Source organism: Heloderma suspectum, chromosome 2, assembly GCF_057233095.1.
Source record: "Heloderma suspectum isolate Gila_16-S chromosome 2, 16-S_ref, whole genome shotgun sequence".
In the NCBI taxonomy this organism is placed as follows: domain Eukaryota; kingdom Metazoa; phylum Chordata; class Lepidosauria; order Squamata; family Helodermatidae; genus Heloderma; species Heloderma suspectum.
In genome coordinates, this window is record NC_139459.1 from 385,787,472 (window position 1) to 385,803,085 (window position 15,614).

A 15,614-nucleotide genomic window follows, 5' to 3' on the forward strand; every position below is an offset into this window, starting at 1 on the left:
TGGCGTCAGGAAGGCTAAAGCGGAGAACGAGGTGAGGTTAGCGAGGGATGCTAAAAACAACAAAAAGGCTTTCTTCAGCTACGTGCATAGTAAAAGGCAGAGGAAAGAAATGGTTGTTCAGCTATTAAATAAGGATGGCAAAATGATAACAGAGGACAAAGAAAAGGCAGAGGTGCTCAATTCCTACTTTGGCTCAGTCTTCTCCCAAAAGAGGGTCTATGACCCCCCTGGCAAAGGCGAAGTACAGGCTGAAGGGGCAGGATTGCAGCTTGAGATTGACAGGCATATGGTCAAGGAACACCTCATTACTTTGAATGAGTTCAAATCTCCAGGGCCAGATGAACTGCATCCTAGAGTCATAAAGGAACTGGCAGAAGAGCTCTCAGAACCGCTGTCTATTCTCTTTGAGAAATCATGGAGGACCGGGGAAGTGCCAGATGACTGGAGGAGGGCTAACGTTGTCCCTATCTTCAAAAAGGGTAAAAAGGAGGAACCTGGGAACTACAGACCAGTCAGTCTGACATCAATCCCTGGGAAAATTCTGGAGCAGATCATAAAGCAATCCATCTGGAAGCACCTTGACAACAATGCAGTGATTACTCGAAGCCAACATGGATTTGTCAAAAACAAGTCCTGCCAGACAAATCTGATCTCATTTTTTGATCAAGTCACCTCCCTTGTAGACCGTGGGAATGCTGTAGACATCATATACCTCGACTTCAGCAAAGCTTTCGACAAAGTGCCCCATGATATCCTGATGAGCAAACTAGCTCGAAGTGGGCTAGATGAAACAACGATCCAGTGGATCCACAGTTGGCTACAGAATCGGACTCAAAGAGTGCTTATCAATGGGACCTTCTCAAGCTGGGGAGAGGTAACGAGTGGGGTACCGCAGGGCTCAGTCCTGGGCCCAGTGCTCTTCAATATTTTTATTAATGACTTGGAGGAGGAGGTGCAGGGAATGCTGATCAAATTTGCAGATGACACAAAATTGGGAGGGATAGCTAATACTTTGGAAGACAGAAACAAAATTCAAAGTGATCTGGATAGACTGGAGTGCTGGGCAGAAAACAACAGAATGGCATTTAATAGGGACAAATGCCAAGTTCTGCACCTAGGAAAAAGAAACCAAATGCACAGTTACAAGATGGGGGATACGTGGCTCAACCACACTACGAGCGAGAAGGATCTTGGAATTGTCGTCGATCACAAGCTGAATATGAGCCAACAATGTGATGTGGCTGCAAAAAAGGCAAATGCTATTTTGGGCTGCATTCATAGAAGCATCGCTTCCAAATCCCGGGAAGTACTAGTTCCCCTCTACTCAGCACTGGTTAGGCCTCATCTGGAGTACTGTGTCCAGTTCTGGGCACCACACTTTAAGAAGGATGCAGACAAGCTGGAGAGGGTTCAAAGGAGGGCAACAAAGATGATCAGGGGACTGGAAACAAAGCCCTATGAAGAGAGACTGAAAGAACTGGGCATGTTTAGCCTTGAGAAGAGAAGACTGAGGGGAGATATGATAGCGCTCTTCAAGTACTTGAAAGGTTGTCACAGAGAAGAAGGCCAGGATCTCTTCTTGATCATCCCAGAGTGCAGGACACGGAATAATGGGCTCAAGTTACAGGAAGCCAGATTCCGACTGAACATCAGGAAAAACTTCCTGAGTGTCAGAGCAATACGGCAATGGAACCAATTACCTGGGGAGGTGGTGGGCTCTCCCACACTGGAGGCCTTCAAGACGAGGCTGGACAGCCATTTGTCAGGGATGCTCTGACTTGGATTCCTGCATTGAGCAGGGGGTTGGACTCGATGGCCTTGTAGGCCCCTTCCAACCCTACTATTCTATGATTCTATTCTATGATTCTATCATTTATAAACTAATATACACATATTAGGGGTATGAGCTGACAGGATTTTTACTGTCAGGGGTGCACGATCAAGAAGGTTTGGAGACCACTGTACTAGTAGAGAAGTATAAATATGTGACCTCGCATGATGTAGCTCTCTTGCTGCCCAGCTCAGAAAGAGATATATAGCAGAGATAGCCATCAACTGCAAAGGAGATGTCTGAATCTGATTACACCATTTAACTTATGGATCAATGACAGTTGGTTTTTATATATTTTTAAATTCTGCATATTAGGTGTTATATGTATTATGTGTAACCTTGGCATGTTTTGGTTTTTTTCACTCGGGGTGTGTATTTCTACCATATTCCTTATGGACCAATGACAAACTATATATATATATATATATATATATATATATATATATATATACACATACATACATACATTATGATTTATATATATTATATTTAACCTTGGTATTTTTTGCTTTCTTCTCGGTGTGTGTATATTTTTTATGCAAAGGCCATTGGCACAAGGCAATACAATTTGACTGGACTGGCAGAAATACAAAGGACTGAATACAGAAGGAAGACTAATGGAATGTTAAATCCGATTGATGCAAAAGAGGTAGTATGGAAAAGGTGAAAAGACAATGTCAGTCAAGACCTTCCAGGCTGCAGCTCAAAAAATGGGAGAGAATAAAGGCCAGGGAGGAAGCCTTTTCATCTAGTAAGAAAAACTGGTCTTAGCAGAAATATGAGTTTTACTTAGGAACAAACAGTCAGCAAGGCCTGATCAGTTCCTGATGGGTCTGGACAGGGAAAATTAAAGCAGTTCTAAAAAATGAGATATGGAAAGGAATATAGTGATGAATGGGTCAATCCAGCGTGCAACACTGAAATCTGAGAGGCTGAGATGTGTGTGAGGCTGATCTGGCCCAGCTCTGCCTACCTGGGTATTCACTGCAGTATCAACCCAGGGTAGAGGGTAGTGGGGGAAGTAACTGTGGTGACTGAGAATACTACCTTCCTCACCAGGAACCCCTCCACACCACAGGAGGTAGTGAGGGCCTATACCTCACATTGGGCAGGCAAGACAGTTTGGCAATGCTGTTGGTGTACCACCCACCCTACTGCCCAATCTTATCCCTGACGCAGATGGCTGAGTGTAGTGTTGAAAAACACAGTGCAATTGCCAGTTGCTCGCCGAGCCAGAGGTGAGTCTGTCCATCCCTAGTGGCTACACAAATATGTTTTGAAGCTGTAGCAAAGAAATCTGCTTTATATGTAACATAGGGATTGCAATCTGACAGTAACCAGTTTTATGGTTGTTGTTTATTTCCTGTTCTTTATAATTTTTGCTATTCTAGGATTGTGTTTTAGTTCTTTTCATTATTTTAACTCCTATCTTTTAGTTTTGAACATTTCGTTTGTACATGTAAAGAGAAGGTGGCACATAAGTATTAAAACAAACTGACAGACCAAAGAGGTTTCCCTGCCATGCTGTGGTGCATTAGTACTCCTTCCCTGAAAGAAGTACCTGGTGCCACCTGGGTTCACTAGGACTAGAGATCTCATTGGGTCCTTTCCAAAATCTAGTATTCATTTCCATAAACACAAACACTCTTCACACTTTTTCCTCAATGCTCCTTCTCTTTATTGCCAGACTGTGCCTCTTTCCAGGTGTGTTGAGAACTGTCGCCCTAAATATGCCAAGGAGGTTCAAGAAGGAGAGCCACCTGGCTGCTATGCTTGTGCAGAAGGGACCATTTCCACTCAAGAAGGTGGGAGACCTTAGCAGAAAGGCTTTCCATTGGAAAATACAACAAAAGTTTCTGTCTGCCCAATGGTCTCCCCTGCTCAATGGTCTCCGCCATAAATGTTTTTACTTTTTTTACTTAATCACATTTTAGGTAATCTTCAGAGATCTACAAGACACTCCTCAATGGCCTACCACATAATGCGATAAGGTATGAAGGTCAAATTTCTTGCATAGCATGTGCTGTTTGAAAGACCAATTAATGGAGCATCTCTGTTTTTATCTTGGGCAGAATTAAACCAAAAGATGGTTGCTTTTTGAAAAAAAAAAATTCATTACACTTACTTATATCCAGCCTTTCAGGATAAATTCCTGCCAAGGATGCTTAGAAGTAAGGCAACAAGACATTAAGGTGTTCTTAAAAAAAAGAAAAAAAAAAAAGGATAAAGCAAGATTAAAAAACAGAGAGCTTCAGCTATTGCTGTCAGAAATTGCTCGGATTGAGCAATAAGCAGCAACTACCAGTGATTACACCATCCAAGGTCAAGAAGCCAAGAGTGTCAGTCCAAAGGCAAGAAAACTCAGGTTCTGTGGAACAAAACAGGACAAAAACTAGAACAAAACTTTGGCATAGGTTCAGAAGTGATATACAAATGTAGATTTGTGGCCTCCACTAGGCCCCACCTAGGAGTATATCATTTTCAGACTTTTGGTGCTGGCACAAAGCTCAGGACTTATGGCACAAAATGGCCCAACCTAGAATAAAACATTGGCAAAGATTCTGAGGTGATATGGCAGTGTGGTTTTTTTTACCCTTTTCCAGGCCATACCTAACGTGCTATCTTTTGTATGTCTGTTTCATGCTTCAGTTACTGACATAAAACTGTTCCATGCTTCTGGAATTTGTCACACAAAAGGGCACAAAACTAACATAAAACTTTGTCATGGGTTTGGAGGTGATATGAGAATGTGGAAATTTTTGCATTCCCCAGGCCACACCTAAGGGTATATGATTTTCACACTTCAGGTGGTGACACAAAACTCAGGATTTGTGGCAGGCAATGGCCCAAAACTAACACAAAACCCTGGCAGATGTTTGGAGGAGATTCTAGCTCAGCGGGTTCGTAGTTAACAGAGACAGTCCAATAGAATAACGACACAGTCTCAGGATGAGAAAACATATGGTTTTATTCCAGGAAGTAGCCCTATGTAATACAGGATTCATCTTTTCAGAGATATCTGCAGGCATTTTTATATATCAAAACTTACCTCTGAATACAGCCCATACTCAGGGTCAGAATGCATAATTCTACTTCTTGGAATAAAACTACATGTATTTTCTCAGCATTCTGAAAGTTCATCTCTTTGAGAGCCATCCTATAGTCCCTGGGGGAAAGTGTCCCAGGATCCACAGGATGGCTTGGCAAACACTTATGAGGTCAGAAACAGCACTCTGACCTCAGAAGGGGGAGTCAAGGATCTGACCCCAGACCACTGCCCCTCCTGCTAACAGTATGCCCTCAGATGTTTTTGGACTGCAACTCCCAGTATTCCTCACCATTGGGTAGGGCTGATGGGACTTAGTCCACCAACATGTGGCAGGCCACATATTCCCCACCCCGTTATACATCCTAAAATATTTTCTTGATCCTGGCTGTTTTGTTGGTCATTCGTAAACAAAGGTCAGGCTGCAGTCACTCCCCCACCTTTTGCCAACCCACATCAGAAGATGAAGCCTCATTAGTGAGTTCTTGAAAACATGTTATTCTCCAGGGTTGCACCTGGGACTCAAGCCACTCCAAGAGCCCAGGAAGTTGCAGAGATGATGCTTCCTCTTGAAAATATAAAAAAACATCTTGATTGATTCTGATTCTTGCCAAAGCTAGAGCGATTTCTGTCTTTTGGAGATTCTCTTTGAGCCCAATGACCTAAACAGCAGAACTGAAGGCATTGTGAGGCAACTTAGTGCACTAAGCCTGAAAAGCCGGGTGTTTTAAATAGGTCCTTTGATATCCGTGCTGAGATCCAGGACAGCCGGGAATGACCACGACTGTGGTGCAGTTTGGAGGAACTCTCTTTCAGCTCAGAACTCATTGCATTCATAACAATACTGTAGCCTCAACCGTGAAATACTTTTCTGGATTCTTCTGGAGAAGACCAGGAGACTTTGGAGCTGAGAGGATCAGTGAGAAGGAGCAAGGCAGCAGAACCATCATGGTATCACTGCCACTACTGCTGCTGCTGTTGCTGCCTCATGCAGCCTGTGAGACGAAAAAGGAAGAATGTCCCTTGGTTCCTATCAGAAATCAAATGGGAGCACTCAATTACTACCGGCCAGGAGACTACCTCATTGGTGGAGTCTTATCTTCACAATACTTTAAGCATATCCAGCCATACAGCTTTTCTGAGTCCCCTTCCACCAGGGTTGATTGGTAAGCAGTGATGATTAAATCCCCCTGCCTGGGATACCTTATAAGGAGCCCTGGATTATTCCAGCTTTACTGTGGGATTTTTGGTGATGTGTTTTTGCTTTTGGACATGCAGGAGAAATTTTCAGGCTGAAGGGTTTTTAGTTGTTCCCCCTTAATCACCAGCATAAACACTTACTACAATGTAGCAAATGTGTTGTTGTTGTTCAGTCGTTCAGTCGTGTCCGACTCTTCGTGACCCCATGGACCATAGCACACCAGGCCTTCCTGTCCTGCGCTCTCTCCCGGAGCGTGTTCAAGTTCATATTCATTGCACCGGTGATGCTATCTAGCCATCTCATCCTCTGCCGTCCCTTTCTCCTTTTGCCTTCAGTCTTTCCCAGCATCAGGGTCTTTTCCAGAGAGGTTTCTCTTCGCATTAGGTGGCCAAAATATTTGAGCTTCAGCTTCAGTATCTGTCCTTCCAATGAGCACTCAGGGTTGATTTCCTTGAGGATGGACTGATCTGACCTCCTTGCAGTCCAGGGGACTCGTAGGAGTCTTCTCCAGCACCACAGTTCGAAAGCATCAATTCTTCGGCGCTCAGCCTTCCTTATAGTCCAGCTCTCACAGCCATACATTACTACTGGGAAAAACATAGCTTTGATTAGATGGACTTTTGTCGGCAAGGTGATGTCTCTGCTTCTTACTACGCTGTCTAGGTTTGCCATAGCTTTCCTCCCAAGGAGCAAGCGTCTTTTAATTTCATGGCTGCAGTTACCATCTGCGGTGATCTTGGAGCCCAAGAAAATAACATCTGTCACAGCTTCCATTTCTTCCCCTTCTGTATGCCAAGAAGTGATGGGGCCAGATGCCATGATCTTCGTTTTTTTAAAGTTGAGTTTCAAACCAGCTTTTGCACTCTCCTCTTTCACCTTCAACAATAGGGTCTTTAGATCCTCTACACTTTCTGCCATTAGGGGAGTATCGTCTGCATATCGGAGGTTGTTGATAATTCTCCCGGCAATCTTAATTCCGACCTGTGATTCATCCAACCCAGCATTTCTCATGATGTACTCTGCATATAAGTTAAATAAGCAGGGTGACACTATGCAGCCTTGTCATACTCCTTTCCCAATTTTGAACCAATCGGTTGTTCCATATCTGGTTCTTACTGTTGCTTCTTGTCCCTCGTACAGGTTTCTCAGGAGACAGGTAAGGTGGTCTGATACTCCCATCCCATCACTTTTAGAATTTGCCACAGTTTGTTGTGATCCTCACAATCAAAGGCTTTAGCGTAGTCAATGAAGCAGAAATAGACGTTTTTCTGGAATTCTCTTGCTTTCTCCATGATCCAGCGAATGTTGGTGATTTGATCTCTAGTTCCTCTGCCTCTTCGAAACCCAGCTTATACTTCTGGTAGTTCTTGTAGGGGTGGACAAAAGTCACTTACCTTTTCTCGCAGCTTGTTCGTGTTGGGGGGGAGCGCTTCACTGCTCCCCCCGCGAAGTTCAGGCCGGGGGGGGAGGCTTCCCGCCTCGCCCGGCCGAAATTCAGGCCGGGGAGGAGGCGCCTCGCCCGGCCGAAATTCAGGCCGGGGAGGAGGCGCCTCGACCGGCTGCAAACGCGGAAGTAAAACAAAAAAAAAAATAAGGGCAACGCAAATAGCGTTGCCCTTATTTTCGCCGTAGTCTACGTAAACATTTACGTAGACTACAGCGACCAAATAAGGAATGGGAATGGCGGCTCCCTATGGGGGCCGCCATTATCCGTACACACTTTTTTTTTTTTAAGTCACCCGTGATAGGCTACAGGACGATTGATGTAGCCTATCATGGCTGACTTTGCAAATCTAGCCGTGATAGGCTATGTGAATCGTCACGTAGCCTATCAGGGGACGTTTTTTTTTTTTTTTCTTTCATTGCAATGGCAGCAGCGGCAGCCGGTCAAAAGACCGGCTGCCGCTCCCGCCCCGCTCAAACACCCGACGAACCGCCAACCGGACCCGCCGCTAGGAGGGACATTCAGGGAAGGTAAGTCCCGTCCCGGGGGGGGTGCGGGGTGCGGGGGGGGTGCGGAGGATTTCTCCCCGAAACTTGTTCGGGGGGCCGAACACATTGGCGCTCGGCCCCCCGAAGTTTTGGGGATAAATTCTCCGCCATCCCTAAGTTCTTGGTTCGCATACTGCTGAAGCCTAGCTTGTAGGATTTTGAGCATCACATTGCTGGCATGTGAAATGAGTGCAATTGTGCGGTAGTTTGAACACTCTTTGGTGTTGCCCTTCTTTGGGATTGGAATGTAAACTGACCTTTTCCAGTCTTGCGGCCACTGTCGAGTGTTCCAAATTTGTTGGCATATTGAATGCAGCACTTTAACAGCATCATCTTCTAGGATTTTAAATAGCTCAGCTGGAATACTGTCATCTCCGCTAGTTTTGTTGTCAGTAATGCTTCCTAAGGCCCACTTCACTTCACTCTTGAGGATGTCCAGCTCAAGTTCAGTGACCGCACTGTCATGGCTATCAGGGACATTAAGATCTTTCCTGCACAGTTCTTCTGTGTATTCTTTCCACCTCTTCTTCATCTCATCTGCTTCTGTTAGGTCCCTGCCTTCTTTGTCCTTTATCATGCCCGTCTTTGCACAAAACGTTCCCTTGAGATATCCGATTTTCTTGAAGAGATCTCTAGTCTTTCCCATTGTGCTGTTTTCCTCTATTTCTTTGCATTGTTCATTTAAGAAGGCCTTCTTGTCTCTCCTTGCTATTCTCTGGAACTCTGCATTCAGTTGGATATATCTTCCCCTTTCTCGCTTGCTTTTTGCTTCCCTTCTTTCCTCAGCTACTTGTAAAGCCTCATCAGACAGCCACTTGGCTTTCTTGCATTTCTTTTTCTTTGGGATGGATTTCGTTGCTGCCTCCTGAACAATGTCACGGACCTCCGTCCATAGTTCCTCAGGCACTCTGTCTATCAGGTCTAATCCCTTAAATCTATTCCTCACCTCCATTGTATATTCATCAGGGATATGATTTAGGTCATACCTGAACGGTTTAGTGGCTTTCCCTACGTTCTTCAAATTAAGCCAAAATTTTGCAACAAGAAGCTCATGATCTGAGCCACAGTCAGCTCCAGGTCTTGTTTTGACTGACTGTATAGAGCTTCTCCATCTTTGGCTGCAAAGGACATAATAATCAATCTGATTTCGATATTGACCATCTGGTGGTGTCCATGTGTAGAGTTGTCTCTTGTGCTGTTGGGAAAGAGTGTTTGCTATGATCAGCGTGTTCTCTTGGCAAAACTCTATTAGCTTTTGCCCTGCTTCATTTTGTACACCAAGGCCATGCCTGCCTGTTATCCTGGTGATTTCTTGACTTCCTACTTTAGCATTCCAATCCCCTATGATGAAGAGGACATCTTTTTTTGGTGTTAGTTCCAGAAGGTGTTGTACGTCTTCATAGAACCGATCAACCTCAGCTTCTTCGGCCTCAGTGGTTGGGGCAGAGACTTGAATTACTTTGATGATGAATGGTTTGCCTTGGATTTGTACTGAGATCAGTCTATTGTTTTTACGATTGTTCCCCAGTACTACTTTCCCCACCCTTTTGTTGACTATGAGTGCTACTCCATTTCTTTAAGGGATTCTTGCCCACAGTAGTAGATATGATGGTCACCTGAATTAAATTCGCCCATGCCTGTCCATTTGAGTTCGCTGATTCCCAAGATGTCAATGTTCATTCTTGCCATCTCATGTTTGACCATCTCCAGCTTACCTTGATTCATTGATCTGACATTCCAGGTTCCTAAACAATATTGTTCTTTACAGCATCGGATTTTCTTTTCACCACCAGACACATCCACAGCTGAGTGTCCTTTCGGCTTTGGCCCAGCCGCTTCACTCTTTCTGGCGCTACTTGGAAATACCCTCTGCTCTTCCTCAGTAGTATATTGGACACCTTCTGACCTGAGGGGCTCATCTTCTGGCATCATCTCTTTTAGCCGTGTGATACGTTCCATGGGGTTTTCTTGGCCAGAATACTGGAGTGGGTTGCCATTTCCTTCTCCAGTGGACCACATTTTGTCAGAACTCTCTGCCATGACCTGTCCGTCTTGGGTGGCCCTGCACAGCATAGTTTATGGCTTCACTGAGTTACGCAAGCCCCTTTGCCACAACAAGGCAGTGATCCATGAAGGGGGTAGCAAATGTACTTGGATGTATTTGAGTTGCAGCTGTTCTACAGTAAGCAGAGCCAAATACATCATCATCCAATTGAATATTTGGAGAGAGGGTGAATGTACAGGCAGTACTCCTTGGGGTGAAAATTGGTGGTGGTGGTGGTGGTGGTGGTGGTGGGGATACTTACATATATAAGTAAGCGTATCTCCCCTCTCATGTTGCAAGCCATTTCAACTCACCTTCACATAGTCCCCCAGAAATTTCAATTGTTTCCAATTTAACAAACAAATGAAAATGACATGCTTGACCAAAGGGGGGAATTTCTGGATCTGCAGACTATGAAATGTTACTCCATATGGCCTTAATCTGGAGGCTAATTAGTAGGCAGTATTCCACTCATACCTCAGTTTTTTCCCCTAAGGAACTTTCATTTCCAGGCATTCCACTCCTGATATCCATTTAACAGCACAACTACTTATGAGGGTGGAAGCTGAAACGTTTCACTTAAAATATATTTTTGAATACTCTGTTATTGGTCTTTCTATCTTTCATATTTGTGTGTGGGTATCTGTGTGTGTGTGCATTTAGAAAGTAGTTTATTCTATTGAAAAATGGAAATGTATACTGTGCTTGGGCAACTGCAGAGCATCCAGGGGACAATGTTTGGGTCTGGGGGCTTCTTTTCTGTCCACCAGCATACCCCACATCCATAAGAGTCCCCACTACAGTGCTCGTCAGATGATCTCACTTAATGCCATTTGCAATCTGCCATGCAGAAGCAGTTCATTTTTGGTATACACCACTTTCATTGGCCACATATACTGCGAGGAGAGGGGTAGAATCGAAGAATCATAGAATAGAAGGATTGGAAGGGGCCTACAAGACCATCAAGTCCAAGCCCCTGCTAAGTGCAGGAATCCAAGTCAGAGCATCTCTGAAAGATGGCTTTCCAGACTCATCTTGAATGCCTCCAGTGTGGGAGAGCCCACCACATCCCTAGGTAATTGGTTCCATTGTCGTATTGCTCTAACCGTCAGGAAGTTTTTCCTGATGTTCAGCCGGAATCTGGCTTCCTGTAACTTGAGCCCGTTCTTCCATGTCCTGCACACTGTGATGATCAAGAAGACATCCTGGCCTTCCTCTCTGTGACAACCTTTCAAGTACTTGAACAGTGCTATCCTATCTCCAATCAGTCTTCTCTTCTCAAGGCTAAACATGCCCAGTTCTTTCACTCTCTCTTCATAGGTCTTCGTGTCCAGTCCCCTGATCATCTTTGTTGCCCTCCTCTGAATCCTCTCCAGTTTGTCTGCATCCTTCTTAAAGTGTGGTGCCCAGAAATGGACATAGTACTCCAGATGAGGCCTAACCAGTGCTGAGTAGAGGGGAACAACTATTACTTCCCAGGATTTGGAACCTATGCTTCTATTAATGCAGCCCAAAACAGCATTTGCCTTTTTGGCAGCCAAATCACATTGTTGGCTCATATTCAGCTTGTGATCTACAACAATTCCAAGATCCTGCTTGCTTGTAGTATTGTTGAGCCAAATATCCCCCATCTTGTAACTGTGCATTTGCTTTCTTCTTCCTAGGTGCAGAACTTTGCATTTATCACTATTAAATGTCATTCTGTTGTTTTCTGCCCAGCACTCCAGTCTATCCAGATCACTTTGAATTCTGTTTCTGTCTTCCAAAGTATTAGCTATCCTGCCCAGTTTTGTGTCATCTGCCAATTTGATCAGCATTCCCTGCACCTCCTCCTCCTCATCATTAAAAAAAAAGGTTGAAGAGCACTGGCCCCAGGACTGAGCCCTGCGGTACCCCGCTCATTACCTCTCCCCAGTTGTAGAAGGTCCCATTGATAAGCACTCTTTGAGTCCGATTCTGTAGCCAACTGTGGATCCACCAGATCTTTGTTTCATCTAGCCCACTTTGAGCTAGTTTGCTCATCAGGAGATCATGGGGCACTTTGTCGAAAGCTTTGCTGAAGTTGAGGTATATGATGTCCACAGCATTCCCACAGTCCACAAGGGAGATAACCTGATCCACAAATGAGATCAGATTCATCTTTCAGGATTTGTTCTTGACAAATCCATGTTGGCATAAAAAAAAAAAGGAAATTCTCAAGGAACAATTACAAACAATTCCAACAAGAAGAAAAAGTGGAAGACAACAGAAGAAGCCAATGTGGCTTCACAAAAAGCTTAGGGATGACCTGAAAACAACAAAAAAAGGACACATATAGGAAGTGGAAAGACAACCAAGTAACAAAGGAAGAGTACAGGCAGGTAGCACAGAATTGCAGGGATGGCATCAGAAAGGCTAAAGCTGAGAACGAGCTGAGGTTAGCGAGGGATGCTAAAAACAACAAAAAGGCTTTCTTCAGCTACGTGCACAGTAAAAGACAGAGGAAAGAAATGGTTGTTCAGCTATTAAATAAGGATGGCAAAATGATGACAGATGACAAAGAAAAGGCAGAGGTGCTCAATTCCTACTTTGGCTCAGTCTTCTCCCAAAAGAGGGTCAATGACTGCCCTGGCAAAGGTGGAGTACAGGCTGAAGGGACAGGATTGCAGCTTGAGATCAATAGCCATATGGTCAAGGAACACCTAATTACTTTGAATGAGTTCAAATCTGCAGGGCCAGATGAACTGCACCCTAGAGTAGTAAAGGAACTGGCAGAAGAACTCTCAGAACCGCTGTCTATTCTCTTTGAGAAATCATGGAGGACAGGGGAAGTACCAGGTGACTGGAGGAGGGCTAATGTTGTCCCTATCTTCAAAAAGATAGGAGGAACCTGGGAAATACAGATCAGTCAGTTTGACATCAATCCCTGGGAAAATTCTGGAGCAGATCATAAAGCAATCCATCTGGAAGCACCTTGAAAACAATGCAGTGATGATTCGAAGCCAACATGGATTACTCAAGAACAAATCCTGCCAGATGAATCTGATCTCATTTTTGGATCAAGTCACCTCCCTTGTGGACCATGGGAATGCTGTAGACATAATATATGCGACTTCATCAAAACTTTCCACAAAGTGCCCCATGATCTCCTGAAGAGCAAACTAGCTCAAAGTGGGCTAGATGAAACAACGATCCGGTGGATCCACAGTGGGCTACAGAATCGGACTCAAAGAGTGCTTATCAGTGGGACCTTCTCAAACTGGGGAGAGGTAACGAGTGGGGTGCCGCAGGGCTCAGTCCTGGGGCCAGTGCTCTTCAATGTTTTTATTAATGACTTGGAGGAGGAGGTGCAGGGAATGCTGATCAAATTTGCGGGTGACACAAAATTGGGTGGGATAGCTAATACTTTGGAAGACAGAAACAACATTCAAAGTGTTCTTGAAAGACTGGAGCACTGGGCAGAAAACAACAGAATGACATTTAATAGGGAGAAATGCCAAGTTCTGCACCTAGGAAAAAGAAACCAAATGCGCAGTTACAAGATGGGGGATATGTGGCTCAACCACACTACAAGTGAGAGGAATCTTGGAATTGTTGTTGATCACAAGCTGAATATGAGCCAACAATGTGATGTGGCTGCAAAAAAGGCAAATGCTCTTTTGGGCTGCATTAATAGAAACATAGCTTCCAAATCTAGGGAAGTGCTAGTTCCCCTCTACACAGCACTGGTTATGTCTCATCTGGAGTACCGTGTCCAGTTCTGGGCACCACACTTCAAGAAGGATGAGGACAAACTGATGTTTCAGAGGAGGGCAACAAAGATGATCAGGGGACTGAAGCCCTAATAGGAGAGACTGAAAGAACTGGGCATGTTTAGCCTTGAGAAGAGAAGACTGAGGGGAGATATGATAGCACTCTTCAAGTACTTGAAAGGTTGTCACAGAGAGGAAGGCCAGGATCTCTTCTTGATCATCCCAGAGTGCAGGACACGGAATCATGGGCTCAAGTTACAGGAAGCCAGATTCCAGCTGAACATCAGGAAAACCTTCCTGATTGTTAGAGCAATATGACAATGGAACCAATTCCCTAGGGAGGTTGTGGGGTCTCCCACACTGGAGGCCTTGAAGACGAGGCTGGACAGCCATCTGTCAGGGATGCTCTGACTTGGATTCCTGCACTGAGCAGGGGGTTGGACTTGATGGCCTTGCAGGCCCCTTCCAACCCTACCATTCTATGATTCTATGTATTGTGCAAACCGTTGTGCAGCCTGTTGCACAATTACTTTGCACCTGCTTTGCAACCAGTTGTGGAACAGGAAGATTCGGCAAAGCTCTACTAGAGGCATTTGAGTTTGTGAAACATCAGCATTGATTTTATGTAAATGGTTTTACAGTTTGTACAATGTATTTTAATTTTTGTAAAACACCCACAGAGCTTCAGTGATGGGGTGGCATAGAAATGTAAATATATACATAGACCTTTTTCAAACACTGTGGACCTTCCCTCTCCAAGAAGGAGGCATAATCTCTCCATCCTTGTTTTTAAATGGAAAATGGATATTTATTTACCTTGCAACAAGATTAGGTTTGCTCCTCCTTATGAGGATCAGCTCTTTTGAGATTTATGTGGTCTTAAAAGGGCTTTAGCTTTATAAAAGGAAGTAAATGACATTTTTGTTTTCATTGATGGTTTTGCAGTTTGCTAGGTCCAAGGTACTGGCACATCCTGGCCTTCTTGTTTGCCATTCAGGAGATCAACCAGAACCCCAGGCTCTTACCCAACATCACCCTGGGCTATGATGTCTACAAGTCCTACTTCGATGGAAGAACCACTTCCTATGCAATGCTGCAGCTGGTTGCTGGTGGGGAAAGCAATCTTCCAAACTACAGCTGTGGGAGAAAGAATCACCTGCTGGCTGTCCTTGAAGGGGCTGAATCTGACCTCTCCATCCTGATTTCAACCATGTCGGGCATCTACAAAATCCCACAGGTATGCGTTGGGAGGGGAGAGGATGCCAAGTGCATAGAAATGTGAGCTGAGCACTTGCTTGGCTCGGATTCCACTTCAAGGTGCCTCTGCCCATTGGGAAAGATGGTCCTCTGGAGTGTGTGCTGGAGGTGGGTAGTGGCAGCGGTGGAGCTTTGGAATGGGAGCCAGGGCATCCAAAAGTGACATTGGAGGAGGACCATGATCAGTTCTCACCTCAGGAGCTGGAGTGGTGGGGCAGGTGCCGAGGGACCACGGGCTGAGAACCCTTCTAATCCAAACTTCTAATCTTTTGGTGGCACCTGGATGGAAGCAGAGCCCAACCAGCATATGGCTCCCATCTGCAGTTTCCATCTACCATGTTAATTACCATTTTAAGAATCTTCCAGGGTTCATCCTGACCTTCCAGGGTAGTTCAGCATTTGTTGAAAAGATTCCTTTCCCCTTACTGCTGCAGTTACACTAGGACGTAGGGCACGATGCATGTGACAACAGCGGCATTTTCCATACAGCTGATTATGCTGTGAAACATGAT